This window comes from Varroa jacobsoni, unplaced genomic scaffold (genome assembly GCF_002532875.2).
Source record: "Varroa jacobsoni isolate VJ856 unplaced genomic scaffold, vjacob_1.0 contig00238, whole genome shotgun sequence".
Lineage (NCBI taxonomy): Eukaryota > Metazoa > Arthropoda > Arachnida > Mesostigmata > Varroidae > Varroa > Varroa jacobsoni.
Window position 1 is genome coordinate 65,156 of NW_019214435.1, and position 14,491 is coordinate 79,646.

The following is a 14,491-nucleotide window of genomic DNA, read 5'->3' on the forward strand; positions in this document are numbered from 1 at the left end:
ACGCCAAATATTGATTAGTGAGATTATGGGTTTTATCATTACCACTTACTATTATATATATATATATATATGTTACGCAAATGTTAATGGAGGCGGCCCGATTGGCTAAAAATTAGATGTAGGGAATAAGCTAGGGCGATTTTAAGCGAGCAGTCCCACTAAAAAGGGTATTATTAAAGTTTGAAATGCTAGGTAATATTTCATACAGAAAATGTGGCATAAAAACACGACCTATCGCTATCTGCAATTTACTGAAAAAAATCTCCTAAATATTGTTTTATAATATCATATGATATTTTCAAGTGTTCAACATTGGCAGCCCTCCTTGAGCTCTTTAGAGCAAGTTCTTAAAATTATTTATCACTATATTATCAGTGTTACCGCCAGTATTAATTTTTATAAATGACAATTGAGCCTAGTTCGATAAAAAGGTTGTTTACGACATTACAGGATTATAGATGACGATGGCCTTATGCATTAAGGCGAACTGCACACATGAGTACCCCATTGAGTAGAAATAAAAGCTAATAATAACACGATATTCAAGAGCTCTACATGCGCCTGCAACACTCCGATATAACCTAGCAACCGGTCATTTGTTCCGCTTTAATATTCCATTCTACAATATGATGATATTATTGCATTGCAGTGTCATAGATGGTAGAACCGAGTTCGACAATATCAAATGTAAATTGGCCGTACTATAAGTTAAGTTTAACAAATCCGTCATTTTCATTTCATGAATGTGCTAACGTAGCAGAGACTTCGGATCAAACGTGTCGAAATGTTTCACTTTAGTCCGAACGTCTCAGTTTATAGCAAAAATCTTTATGTGCTTGGCGCAAATACCCGTGTATATATTATTATATACGTATAATTGAAACAGTTGCAACGCTTAGCAACGGACAATAACGAGAATGATAACGTGAGACACTCATCATGGGCACGTATGATAAAATCGTTCGGCAGCTGTTGCAACAGATCTCACAGTGGCGAGGCAGGCGCGTCAAATCGGCTACGCTACAACGGAATTACGAAGGCTTTGCCAACTATGACTTCCGCAATGGATATCATAGGTAACATTTATATTTCAGCTCAAAAGTCTACTACCATACGTCCACCTACCGTCAGGCAAAAAAGTGTCAAACCTTAATGAAATCATACACAGGTTACGTTTTGAACAAACATTATTTCTAAGAGATAATTTTCTTGCGTCTTTTGTTTAATAGTCCCTGCTCACCAGTTATGAGTCATTAACAATAAACTCGGTCAAAGTAAATTTTACAGTGATATTTCAGAACTACCTTTCTATTCACTATTCCTTGTGTCGGTCCATTTTAAAATCTATAAGCATAAACTAAATCATTTATGCGGGAAAGTTTTCTGCTCTATCCATGCGCAAAAACCCAATTGGGCTGCCCTGAAGAACGAGCCTCGCATGCATCTTAATTTTCATCAGATTAAATCACCTAAGTGTGGCCCGGTCATCTCAGACTTTTTATTATTCAGAATGCGACTACATTTAGCGCTAGTAAGTATCGTTTCGACACGATTAATGGCCTGACCATATTTTCTAAACGAGAAAAAATATCGAGTCACGAATGCTGAACGATAAAGTGTGCAGGGAATAAAAATAGCACGAAGCGACCTCTGGTTACTACTGTCACCACTGGAAACCCTTTGAATTTCGAGCGTCGTTAGTAATCACGTCTTGGTTAATTTGTCGCAAGAATTCATTTTTTTTACACACGAAAAAGTAGAAGGTAACAACCAATTGCATCATTGATGGTATCCGACGTTGTCGTAGATCAATTCAACGTCATTCATTAATAAAAGAGATTACTAGTCAAACCATCATCTCTGCGAGTGGACCCGTACGAGGCTCTAATAGGTTTGATACACAAGTCTAAGCGTCTAGGAAGACTGACACCGACAGGCAGCTTGATTACGAGAAACACAGACATAAAATTCAATCAAAATTATTTCTAAAACGAAATCATTCATCAGCATGGTAGTCAAGGCTCCCGCGTTTCATATATGAAAAAAGCACCCTAATATCAATTTGGCCCTTCGATCAGTCGTTCCCCTTGTCCTCAGTAATTAAGATAATCGGTGCCTATTAGGGAATCAGTTATTAGGGTGCGTTACCAGATTGTTCTATAAAGAATATAAGCGGCAGTTGCCCTGAACGATAATAGAAGACAGGCACATACGAAATCATTGCCCTACAGACTTACTTGCCATAGGCTAACCGCTGTAGCAGGACAAGTTGACGATAGCATCTTATCTATAGGATATTCTCATGATCGACAGTAATAGAAATAATAATAAGCACATTCATCACTATAGGATCGACATATTAGAATATTCCCACATGTATGTATAGGTCGTTCCAATGTAATATTTCTTATCGGCAGCTCTAGCCCGCCTTGATCTATCAATTTTTAAATTATAACGGCGACAACCAACAGTTAAACAATGCGTAACGTTGCAGGCCTGCAAATGATCTCTGTGACCCGTTCACTTTGGGAGGGGCAACATTAAATGGCTAATAGTTTTATTCTATCTTAGAATGTCTAGCCCAACTGGGCTGTCAAAGTAATAAGGAGGGCGGTTTGTTTCAACTTCCACGCAAAATATAATCGAAATGAAAGTAGCGGCCTAGTGCTAGCTAAATGTATAGCCTAGGTTGGTCAATAAGGGCTCTTGTAATACTGATGGTTACTCATAGGCTATGGCATAAAAAATAGACGACATGAAATCTACTGTATATCACCTACCCTCTTTTGATTTGAAAAGGCTATTTATTAATAATGATCATTATGGTAAGCAATATTGATAAGAAAAAATAAATAGCGCACCGTGCGCACTTGGTCTCATAGCTAGTTGCTTTTTATGTCGCGAGAAAACGATAATGAATTTAAATATAAAATTATACTTATGCATTACGGACATCGTTTTTGCGACTAACTAGATAGATTCAAGAGAATCGATCCCATGAAACTATTCTAGGCTAAAACTAGGTCACAAGATGTGCTACCGGATGACTGTTAATACCTCACGATGAACAATAGGCCGGTATCACCCAAACAAAAATACCAAAATTAACAATCTACCTTTGTTCAAAGTCTTCTATGATCCTATTAGAAATAAGTACGCGCATATATATTATTATAAAATTGCAATAATAAATTTCACCCAGCGTCTTTGTAGACTTCGGTTTGTCCCTTCGTAAATCTTGCCTAGGTAAGAAATAAGTGAGGAGGGAAAGCACGAAGCCCCTTCCGTCCACTTTCCCATTCACAAGAAACCAACGTCTACGTGCAATAAGGCTTTAACGGGCCACAATGACATTTTGCCTGCTATGATAAGATGTTACAAGGCTGTTGCAATTTGTTGCTGCTACATCTGAATTAGCGGTCGTGGTAACATTGGAAATAGTTGTCAACTTTCGCGCACAGCCAGCGCTATATCAGTCAGTAGTGCGGTTTGCAAAGCATCCATCCATCGGAAATGGCCACCATTTGCCGTCAGCTAAGCGCTCGCTGATGGAGTTTGTCGCACCAGCTGCATCGCCTCTCGATATGTTATGTATCAGGGCCCACTTGCCGTCAAACACTTGGCACTGACGACGAAAACAAAAATGGCGGCTATGTGACGAGAACAGCTGATCTTAGGCCATACCGTGACTGCTGCCAAGACGCCAAATTTACGTGCAAAATTTATTATTATTTATTTATTTACGCCACATAATGTACGATATTGACATAAGTACGTGGCTTGTTCAAGGGCACCTATTGTATTAGTATGAATAAGTTTATTGCTTTGCGTCATGCTGCCTGCTATATGTGTCATGCATGGGCTGGACGATGACGAGGCAGGCTGTTTGTTAAAAATGAGTCCGCAGAAATCAGTGGTTCTTTGGAGTTGCAACTAACGATGTACATGCACGTTTAATATTCATGCAGCACGGTACAGGGACGTATATCTATGTTCATGGCTCGGCCATTTTATCAAAGGTAGAATAAGAATCGTGCATTCGTGTGTTCCTGTGAAAACGGTACCTTAGTGAATTTGTGTTCCTGCTGCGTGTCATGCAGTTTCCTGTAACTTTAGACAGTTCTAACTCACATATGATAATATTATAGCTTCTTAATTTTATTTTAAGTAACTATTGAATTATGTCTATCAGTGCAAAAGCGGCCATCATTAATTTCCCAAGTGGATTCGGCCCTTTTTCTAAAACTAACTTTTCTTTTGTCCGGGTGTGACCTAATGTGGCATATTGTTCTGATGAATTTTAGATGCAGCATGTTCGATTTGAGTATCAACTCATCATTTTTTTCGACACCACATACGATAATAATGTAACAAAAGCGGCAAGTATCTGTTTCCTTGCCGGTTCTGTCCGATATCGTCGTTTCAATCATTAGCCTATTCCCATGTGATGTGCAAATACCGAACATGTGAAAACAAACATTACAAAAGTAAATAAAGTAGTATAAGTAAAAAGCAAAGTAAGCAGTATAGGAAATCCAACAGGAAGTTCGAAAAAATTTAACTTCTTTTTACGTGCAGGAACGCGCATTACAGCCAACAGTCTCTCAGGACAAGCGAATGATCTGATAATGTTTACCCCGATCTTACACCCGAGATCTGCCTCGGATGCTGCCGTCAAGTCCTGATCCATATGTAGATAATTTACTGCTAGAAAACATTCTGCTAATAAAATTGGCATTCACCCATTTGACACAAATTATTTAGTGCACACTGTTTGTTTACTGTTTGTTGAGACTGAGCTGTCGATACCCACTGAATGAATTAGGTTTAGGGTTCGCACATATAGTGCCAAGACTAAATCGAATTATTGTCGAGCTTTTATACTTTCTATAAAAAAAAATACCGATCTCGGAAGATCGAATACGCTCTGACGAGTCTCAACGCTGATTGAATACGTGCAATTTGATTAAAGCGCTGTTACACAGCACTGTATAGTAACGACTGAACTGTTATTTTGAATTATGAAGAGCTCATTCGTTCAAGCGGGGAAATATGGTCGAGTTGAAAAACTTGCTAATATAACTGGTGATAAGCATCTTATGTAATGTTGGTATATACAAGTAGATATCCGTCCGCGGTAGTTTTAGAAACAGCTCCAGAAATTCGATAATCCCTTGTGAGTTGGCTTGCTTCAGTGAAAAAACCCTATGGTAAAAACGCTTGTCTCGGAAAACTCACTTCCACGTCGAAATTAAAAATCATAAAGGCTATCCTGAGTTTGCGCGTTACAAATCTAGATTCACTACGCATCGTTTTCGTGACAAGGTAGTGGATAACGTGTTTGCCTGTTAAACTTAGGGACACGCGGTGGTCTAGGTTCGAAGCCCGGCGTAGACACATTTCGTTTTGTGCTGAAAGCCAACAACTTAATGCGCAACGGCTTATGTTAAACACGAAAAACATCCAGTATTCGGTGGCGAAATCGCCACGTTGCATATTGAAAATTCACAACAAACTCATAATAAGATCTTGCTATCGATAAGAAATAAGATGAAAACCGCAAATCGTTAAACTCAGCAAAGGCAAGCTGCCTTCTCAGAAATGTCAAAAAAGTAGTAATAATAATTCTTGTGGTGGTGTCTCTGACATATGTGTATGTGACGCGATTACCTACTAGCCTTTCTGATCGATTACGCTTTTACCTGCTTGGACGTGCCGCTATTTGTTGACTATTTTTTCCATTAATCCTTGAGAGCTTTAACTTCCCTTTAAGTTAAGTTCAGAGACAGATCCATTCGGTACTACGATAAATTACTTGATACTTTCTTGATAAGAGTGAGATTAAACTCAGGATGGGCAAGCATAATAAACTTGAACGAGGGATAGTGGTTACTATAGATCAAGCGGATTCGTATGGACTCGATCAGTGAATGCCCTGTGGTACTGATAATAATTACAATACTGTATTGTGACTAATAACTAATAGATACTGATAACAACTAAGTTTCGGCTCTCCCTTTTAAGCAAACATACGCTACACTCTCTTCTTTTAAACGTCTAACGCATACAATTGATATTTCTTAAAATACTGTCCCAATTTGACTTGACGCACATCCGTATGAATGCATTTGTTTGACTTTAACTAACTTTAATAGTACTGCCTCGTCTTGTTTGCGTGCATGCACGCACATGGATATACGAATCGATTCATAGGTGTCATTACACAAATACATACTTGTTTTGCTTCAGAATGAAGCAGACATGATATCCACCATCTATCTATACGCTACGGAATTGTCCTAACAAAAGCTTTGTTTTGGCGCTTTATGTTGGAGTAGTATACATCGCACAGTAGATCACGCCGCAACCCAACTCAGAAGGCCATTCGCTCTAGTAAACGAACAAGCCTGATCCGAAATCACTCATTATTGTTGTCATTCTGTCAAAATCGACGTCACCCCGTTGCCGACGACACGTAACTATTGACGTGATACGCGCACAACCGACATAGTGAATGACTGAACTGGTGAACCAAGAGCTAGATGACTGCAACAATGACGTGATTATCGTGAGAACCGTGTCGCCGGCGCAGTCACCACGCGCAACGGACACAACAGCAAACTCTAGTTACAACAGACCAGAGACGCGGGCCGACTGAAAGCAAACGGCGAAGCAGTAGCGGAGTGATGGGGAATAACGGCTAGTCGATACCTGTGGCAACAGAACGACGATACTCAATCGTGCGCGTTCTCAACGATCGGGACCCGATAATAAGCAACGGTGCGACGGCTGCAGCAACAATTGTTTGGTGTTGTACAATCCTTTCAGCCCCATTTAGTCATCTTGATATATCTCGTGTAACGATGTCGTGACACGAATGCTGACTGTTACTGGTAACGGCGGTTTCTGGTAACTGTTTGTTTATGTAGGTGTCAGTTATGCGTATCGAGAAGACGGCACAGAGTTGCTGCGAGCCGTCACTGCTGTGCTAACTAACAAATTGCTAAATCGCAAATACGCGGGGAAGGTGGGCGATTATTGCTGCGATACTGGCCATTATCAGTGCTGGCAGCGGCCACCTATTGCGCAGCAGTAACGGCAATGCCAATAATAAGACGTGCGCAATTTTGAGTGGAGTTCTCGCGGCAACGACGGCAAGTAAAGCCTCGATAGATCCTACTTAATGATTTCAATAGCTACAATATGATCCGTTTACTGGCTTGCTCATTTCGCTTAAGACTATCAACGTTTGAATCCTACAAGAACTAACTGGGTCACCTAATAATTCGTCGCTTATATGTAGATACGTGTTTTGACCATTGCCCGAGTACTACATCCTCTAAGGCTTTATGTTAGTTGAGCTTCACGTTAGCCGCGATTGGTTTATATACGAATATCGCTTGGCTAAGAATATAACCTATTGATAAAGTGCGCTTCTGTTTTTGTCATCATAATAGATCATTAGCCGGTTACAGAACTGGTTCGTCAGCCACAGTTATAGTACTATGTAACTACTATGGACAGTATGCAGTATGACAATCTGTTAATTCCATGGACTGGCTGACGCTTGTAAAGGGCGCGGAGGTCTTATGTCTTTACTTATTATTCAGTAACAGATACGTGGTACGGAAAAGTTGTGAAATCGTACATTTTTCAAAAAGAAAATCCGGATTTTATAACAATGCATATGTCTTTAATCAGACATTTAGGGGCACTGGTTTGACCATCTGTTTCACCCTACAATTGTTGCTAAACAGCAATCTGCAATGGGATCTGTCAAGCGTGCTGCGATGAATTACCTGTGCTCAAAAACGTCCGGCTGATGATGAGGGAGACATAAGATATCTTGGAAATTTTTATTATGGCAATAATTATATTTTGTCTAATTAGTTGTTTGCATTACTTATCAAATGCGCTCGGAAGTACCATTTATAGAAAAGCGCCATTTTGACTATTGAAAGTTGTCGGGGTATATTCCCAGTAGGGACAGTCTGCGTATTTGAATCAATGCCTTTAATTGGACAAAATCTATACTTTTCTTTCTTGGACATGGCTACGGCAGGAACAATCGTTGGTCGTCTACCTGCGACAGCTGGTGCAAATTCATGCTTAGAGAAAGCCTGAAAGTAAGCTCGTCATATGCACCCAGTCGTTACCTGTTTCGCTCGCCTTAGGTTTCTGTTGATCCTTTACATGCCTCTGTAAGTAACTCTATGTAGCGAAATTTTCTCCTATAGACGATACAAGGAGGTTTTACTAGGTAACTAGAATTCCTGTTTCGCCCGGGTATCGACTCCAGCACTTTCACGACAGGTTTTCTGCTGATTGTTCATCTATATCTAACGACCTATCCATCGAACGAGCCAACTACCGATAGATTCGGCCTTGGTCAACCGCAGCCATAGAGGAGTACAGATCGTCGGCGGTGTGGGCTGTGCCGCGCACCTCAGTACCTCCGCTATTCGACAGCCTCTCACTCATTCATTTTTTTTGTTTCTCTGCCTCATTGTAAGAGAAACGGTAGGGCGGCTATTGGCTCACGAGGAACACTCTTCTCAAGCCTGGAATGATAGAGACGCTGCAGAGTACAGATCGTCGGCGGTGTGGGCTGTGCCGCGCACCTCAGTACCTCCGCTCTCTGCAGCGTCTCTATCATTCCAGGCTTGAGAAGAGTGTTCCTCGTGAGCCAATAGCCGCCCTACCGTTTCTCTTACAATGAGGCAGAGAAACAAAAAAAATGAATGAGTGAGAGGCTGTCGAATAGCGAGCTTACGAAAGATAGGGCGCTTAGCAGCATGTTATGCTCGTCCACTGTATTCAGCTACGCTTGTACGAGTGGGCGAGCAATCCACGCAGCTGACCATCCAGCTGCGTGGCTTGCTCGCCCACTATCTTCGACTGTGAAAATGTTTGGTGACTGCATCATTACATAACAGAGTTAGTAGAGAATCGAAATTAGCGGGCAAGTTAGCCCGTCCGTTTGGTTGGTCCTTTGCCCACGCTAGAAATCCACGCACAAGCTGATCGGCTGAGTGACTCTTCGTCCTCAATAGGCTTGCCTGCACGCCAGGATGGACGCTAAGTGTTTGGGTGTAAGAGTGCTGCTCTCGCCCGTCGAGCAGACAAGACAGATATAAACACAAGCAAAGAGGCATGCTTTCACAGTCTCACAGCATTTGGGAGCACCATCTTTCGCCCTTTCTGTGCTTCTGTTATTGTCGCTCTGCGTCTGCTGCTCTGCGACATCAAGCAGCCTCTCGGCTTCAATAATTACCACCACTAATGCTACCGCGACAAGCAACAACTTCTACCAAAACTAGCAGCCCTCGCCTACAGCAGCGCTCCGCACCGGCATCTTCTTGCCGTCATCGACACAGCATCGCAGCAGCGGCTAGTACTGTTGTTGCTGCTGCCAGAGCTCCTCTGATTCTGCTCCACCAAAGAGTTCCTCACAGCAACGGCCTAGCTGAGCATCTCCTAGAAACAGCGCCCGATCAACAGCAGCAGCACTGGCCGACCCGACTGAGCAGAAGTGAGCGAACGCAAGAACTCACCATAACATAACGCCACAGCAAGTGAGCGCAGCCGGAACTGCGGCAACACTCGCAGCCACAGTAACCAAGAAAGATCGAAGCGACCACTGGCACCGCCGAGCTAGCGGGGGCGACGGTGATCGCCAAATACTTTTATAAGAATGGAATGTAGCACCGCAGCAGTGCCAACGAATCCGTCGGCGCACCAGGGTACAGCTGGCAGAAATTACGGCGGATAGTCTTGCCGTTGCGGCTGTTGTTGCAAGATTAGCCGGATCCTTAGCACTTCTTTTATCGTTGCAGCACAGCTCGTCCGTTACAATGACGTCGGAAGAAGTGACGAATCTATCGACGGTGAACTTCTCGCGGGCAACTGTAGGCGCGAGAAGCACCAGCAGGTAGAGGCCGACGTGACCCAAGTCGCAACGACCATTATTACTGACGCACGAATTTGTAGATCGTCATTGCGCCACTGTTACTTGGAGTGACATTGTTGCAACGTGGCGAAGTCACAGTGTGCACACGTATGCATACACAGGTGACGTGTACAATCATAGAAGAATATTATATTCTTAGTGGCGAAACTGACTTAAGTAATGAGTAGGACCAAACGCCAGCATCAGAAAGGCACAAACAGGGACCAACACGACAAAACAAAAGCAGAACGCTGAGCGGGCTGAGGCAGCGTGGAGATGGTCTCGCACACAATAATGTTGTCCCGATAACACTGCGATTAAGCAACACTTGTGAATGCGACGGCGACAGCATCAGAAGCAATGGATAACACGAGTGTTCTCGTTCGCCGGCAGTAGGCGCTGTGCTTAATGTCCGTTTGTGCTCTGTTAATAGTAACAATACAAAAAAGTACTACAAAAATGGAAGAGCAGGTACGGTTAGTTTCAGCTGGCTGGGTAAAACGCGAACAGAAACAGGCATTCGCCAACGATTGCAGAGTAAGCGCAATAAGAAGACTGGGAATGGAGAGAAACGAGGGGAATAGGAAAGCGATAAGTTGTTGTATGGATTGTAACAGCAAAAACCAGAATCGAGGTCACCGATAATCTTCTGGTAGAAGACTGGTTTTATCGACTGGTTGGCTAGGTAATAAGCCAACGATTGTGGTTACGACACTATCGTGAAAGCGCACTTCCAACACGTAAACATTTGAACCGGAAGAACTGCGCGAATTGTATAAAATGTAAAAGACCCGTAAGGAGATCGTAACGCAAAACTGTACGACCACGCCGTCTTGGTTCAGTGCCAGTATAACGTTTTAACTCATCGGTCATCGTAGTTATTCTCTTTTCACAGGCGGTCGACCTAAACGGGATGACGAGCGCTTGCCATTTGTAGCATAACAAACGGCCTCAATTCTTTAGTTTTCGTTCATTACTCTGTAGCAAGGCTCTATTTGGAATAGTAGCGATTGCAACAGAATGAATACATTTTCGCCGACCTGTCTAAAAGTACATTTAGTAATTTTCTGGAAAATATTTCAAAAAAATAAAAAAAACGTTCAAAAATTGATTATAGAGACCCTCCGAGCAGAGTACAAAACGCGCAAGCCATCGTATAATTAATGATCGAAAATAAATAATTTGCTTAATCAGTGCAATATAAGAATTGACAGATCGAAACGAGAAACACTAATATCGTTGTTTTTTCGTGATTTTATCCGCACATACATTCATGAATGCGCACGTGAATGAGACATTCTAACACGAAATACTGGCATGTCATCTTGCATAATACCACCCTTTGCCTTGCTAATCTGTTTCACAAAAATTCTGCTAGAAAGTAGTAACGGGTAAATGCGACTTCGGTTAGTAGCAATGCTATCTACAGTACCTTAGTCAATTATTGAATAGAGTGGCAACGGCGTTTGTACTCGCCAACACCAGTCAACAACAGCCTTTATATGTATATATATATACGTGATGTCTTCAAAAATGCACTCTAATGTAATTGGACTATTATTTTTTGACAGAACGATGACCGGTGCAGATTAATTCATTGGCACAATGTCTTACTACACATTCAGCAGTACTTTGGTGGAAATAGTAAATTTTATATTTAACAGTGCTGATATATAATATATATATATAACATAAATAACAACTTCATAGTGCGCAGGCGCACTATTATCATTATGTAACAGTGTGTCTTGATAAAAATGTTTTAAGCAAGTGAATTGGACGAAGGGGTTCCATACAATGTTTCCCAAATTGACGCCTTACGTGAATAGACTTTTTCTTATGGGGATGCCTAAAAGATATAAGCTACGACCAAAAACTGACGACCTTTGTAGATGCAACCGGGTTTTTGAATCAACAGTCATATTTGTAGAAAAGTTCAGAATTTATTATATTATTAAATATTAATTGTATGTAAATGAAAATTAGTGTTTAATTTTTTTAAGATATCTTGTATTTCTTTCATACTCTCATATATATATATATATATATATATTATAAGAGAGAAAGAAAAAGACTGTTAGTACAACTATTGGTAAAGATGCTGTTGTCGGCAAAGCTCAGTGGACCAAGAGCAGAATTCCGCCACGCGTTACCGCAAAGCCGCCTACTACTATCAGCTAGCACCACTCAATTCCTTCTGTAAATTTCTGCTTGAACTTCTACTCTTAGTAGTTTGAGTCGTGGCTGCACCACGCATGAAACCGATAGTTAAGATAACCGGTGCTAGAAGTAACCAGCGAAGAATGGGATCGAAATCGACTGGATTCGACACCAATCAACTGTAGCTGTACAGTGCGTGCACTCTGGTTGGTCACCAAGGTGTACTCAAAAGGAATCGGTCACAATGCGGTTCGGAAGCTTCGATCCACGCTTCTCTGCCTGTTGCGTATTAGCGATAGAGTAGTAGCTCTGCTTTAGCGTTCAGAGACAGTGAGGTGGCTTTATCATCAACAAGCACTACAAAGAAGCACTGAAACAACCGAAGCCAAAAGATATTAGTACGTTTTGACTGAGACCGCAATTGGCCCTAACATCGCCAGCTTGGCTTTTGCTATTGTTGCAGCGGCTGCTGATGCCGTCGCGGGGGATCAAGCGAGAGGAAGCCAGATGCTGGTCATGTCGAATGGCTGTAACGTCCACCGTCTGGATATAACGACACGTTATGTCTTGCCATTGTTGTTTGGCAAGCTGTCCGACTGTAGTAAATCCCTGATTAACGGAGCTGGTGAGCTTGCGAATTAATTTCGATGCAAACCCCGTATTGCCTATTTGATCCATAGCGCTGCACCTAAGCGACGGCTTTTTGCCACGTTCACGCCGAACCAGGATTACGGCCACGTGCATATAAAATGGAGAGAAAAATGACAAACAGCTTTTTTATATTAGTTAGGCACTTTGTTAGCCACAGTGTAGGCATGCACAGAACCAATTTTTAAAAAAAACATCCCCTTGAAACACCAAGAGGACCCGTGCGGCAAGGTGTAAAAGACGTCTCCAAGCATGGAAGCAGGAGGTCGCACCCAAGATGACCGCCGAATCGGCGCTATAAATGACTATACCACCTACATCATATGCAGCTACGGTAAACCTACCGCACGTATGTACGCTACAAAAAAATAGGTCTTTTTTTGCAACACACTTGTACGATTGTACTGACATAACACCGTAACGACATTGCATGTGAGCAAAGCTTCATCTTATGGTACGCGTCATCAGCAACGATCAGCATGCAACAACCTCATGCCATTGATCTATATAAGCACAACCGCTTAGCGTCGTATACCACTTTCAGATTGTAGGGTCGATAATAGAACACATGGAAGCAGACAGCAGCAGCAGCAACAGCAGTAGAGGCTCGCGTCGAGGCGAGCGATAAACGCGCACGTCGACGCGTGTGCGTCACGAGAGAGGAGACAGCGCTGCTGGTATAAGAAGTATAGTGGTCAGCCGCTGTTCGCTGCTACCGCTTCTGGATGGCTATTGGGACAACAGGCAAACGAAGCACCGAACGCCATGCCGAGGCAGACGATGTCGTAGCGGCCTGACGACAGGCGGGAGTGCCGAAGCCACCAAGAAGGCCGTGCCGTGAATGCCTGGCGGTGGTAAAGCGGCGTTCATATGTGGTAAATCAACCCGGTGGGGATAGCCAACAAACGAAGAAGTGAATGAATCTCACTGGCCAAAATATTGGACACAATATACTGCATATATGTTATGTACTATAGTTATGGGAACTGGCAGAACCATCTTTGTTATTGCTCATATTATCACAATGCTATGTGTTCACTATGAATGCCAAGCAAAGGCAAAGAAAATAGAAAAAAGTATGATGAATCAATGTCAGAATTGTATATCGAGAAAAATCATTGTATTGGAAAATGCATTAGTAGTTATTATTAATATTATTATTATTATTATGTTATAAAGGTCATTAATAAAGTGTTCTAAATAAACTACTGATCAAGTGTGTAGGAAAGATATTTCATAAGGATATCATTAGGAAAGTCATTCATTGACTTCATGGGTCCTATGATTACAGCGTAGTGTCTGTGTGATAACGAGATAATCCGTCACTCACCGCACGGAAAGTTGCCGTAACCGACGCACACCTATGCAATTATCTCTGGGTAGCCTCACACCTGTGACTACTAATCTCAGTTCGACTTTGCTCTCACGTGGACTATTCAGCAACGTGGTTGGTTGGAACCGTGAAAACAATTCATACGCCACGTTTATTTAACGCGGGTACCCGCCTACAGCCGTGTACCTAGCTACAAGACCGGTCCGTTGAGTAGCGACCTATATTAATGATGGCGCTCTCAACTCGGGGGCAATAGCAATGCTCTTTCTCATTATCCCCCCCCCCCCCCCCCACACACACACCGAGACGAATATCGATCATGTCAACACGCTGCGTCTCTAGCCCGAGATCGCGCCACGCGGCTGACCTCAAAATAGAAAAAAAAAACAGGTCGCAGGCGG

General features: G+C 42.3%; 1 protein-coding gene and 1 long non-coding RNA gene across 11 annotated transcripts in view; one reads left to right on the forward strand and one right to left on the reverse strand.

Moving 5' to 3' along the window:
* LOC111270993 (single-stranded DNA-binding protein 2) overlaps window positions 1-14,491 on the reverse strand; it is an 86,256-nt gene that overhangs the window by 64,875 nt on the left and 6,890 nt on the right. The window lies entirely within an intron of this gene.
* LOC111270996 (uncharacterized) lies at window positions 8,700-13,989 on the forward strand. Its single transcript, XR_002686585.2, has 2 exons — window positions 8,700-13,106; window positions 13,302-13,989. It is a non-coding gene; the product is annotated as an uncharacterized LOC111270996 (long non-coding RNA).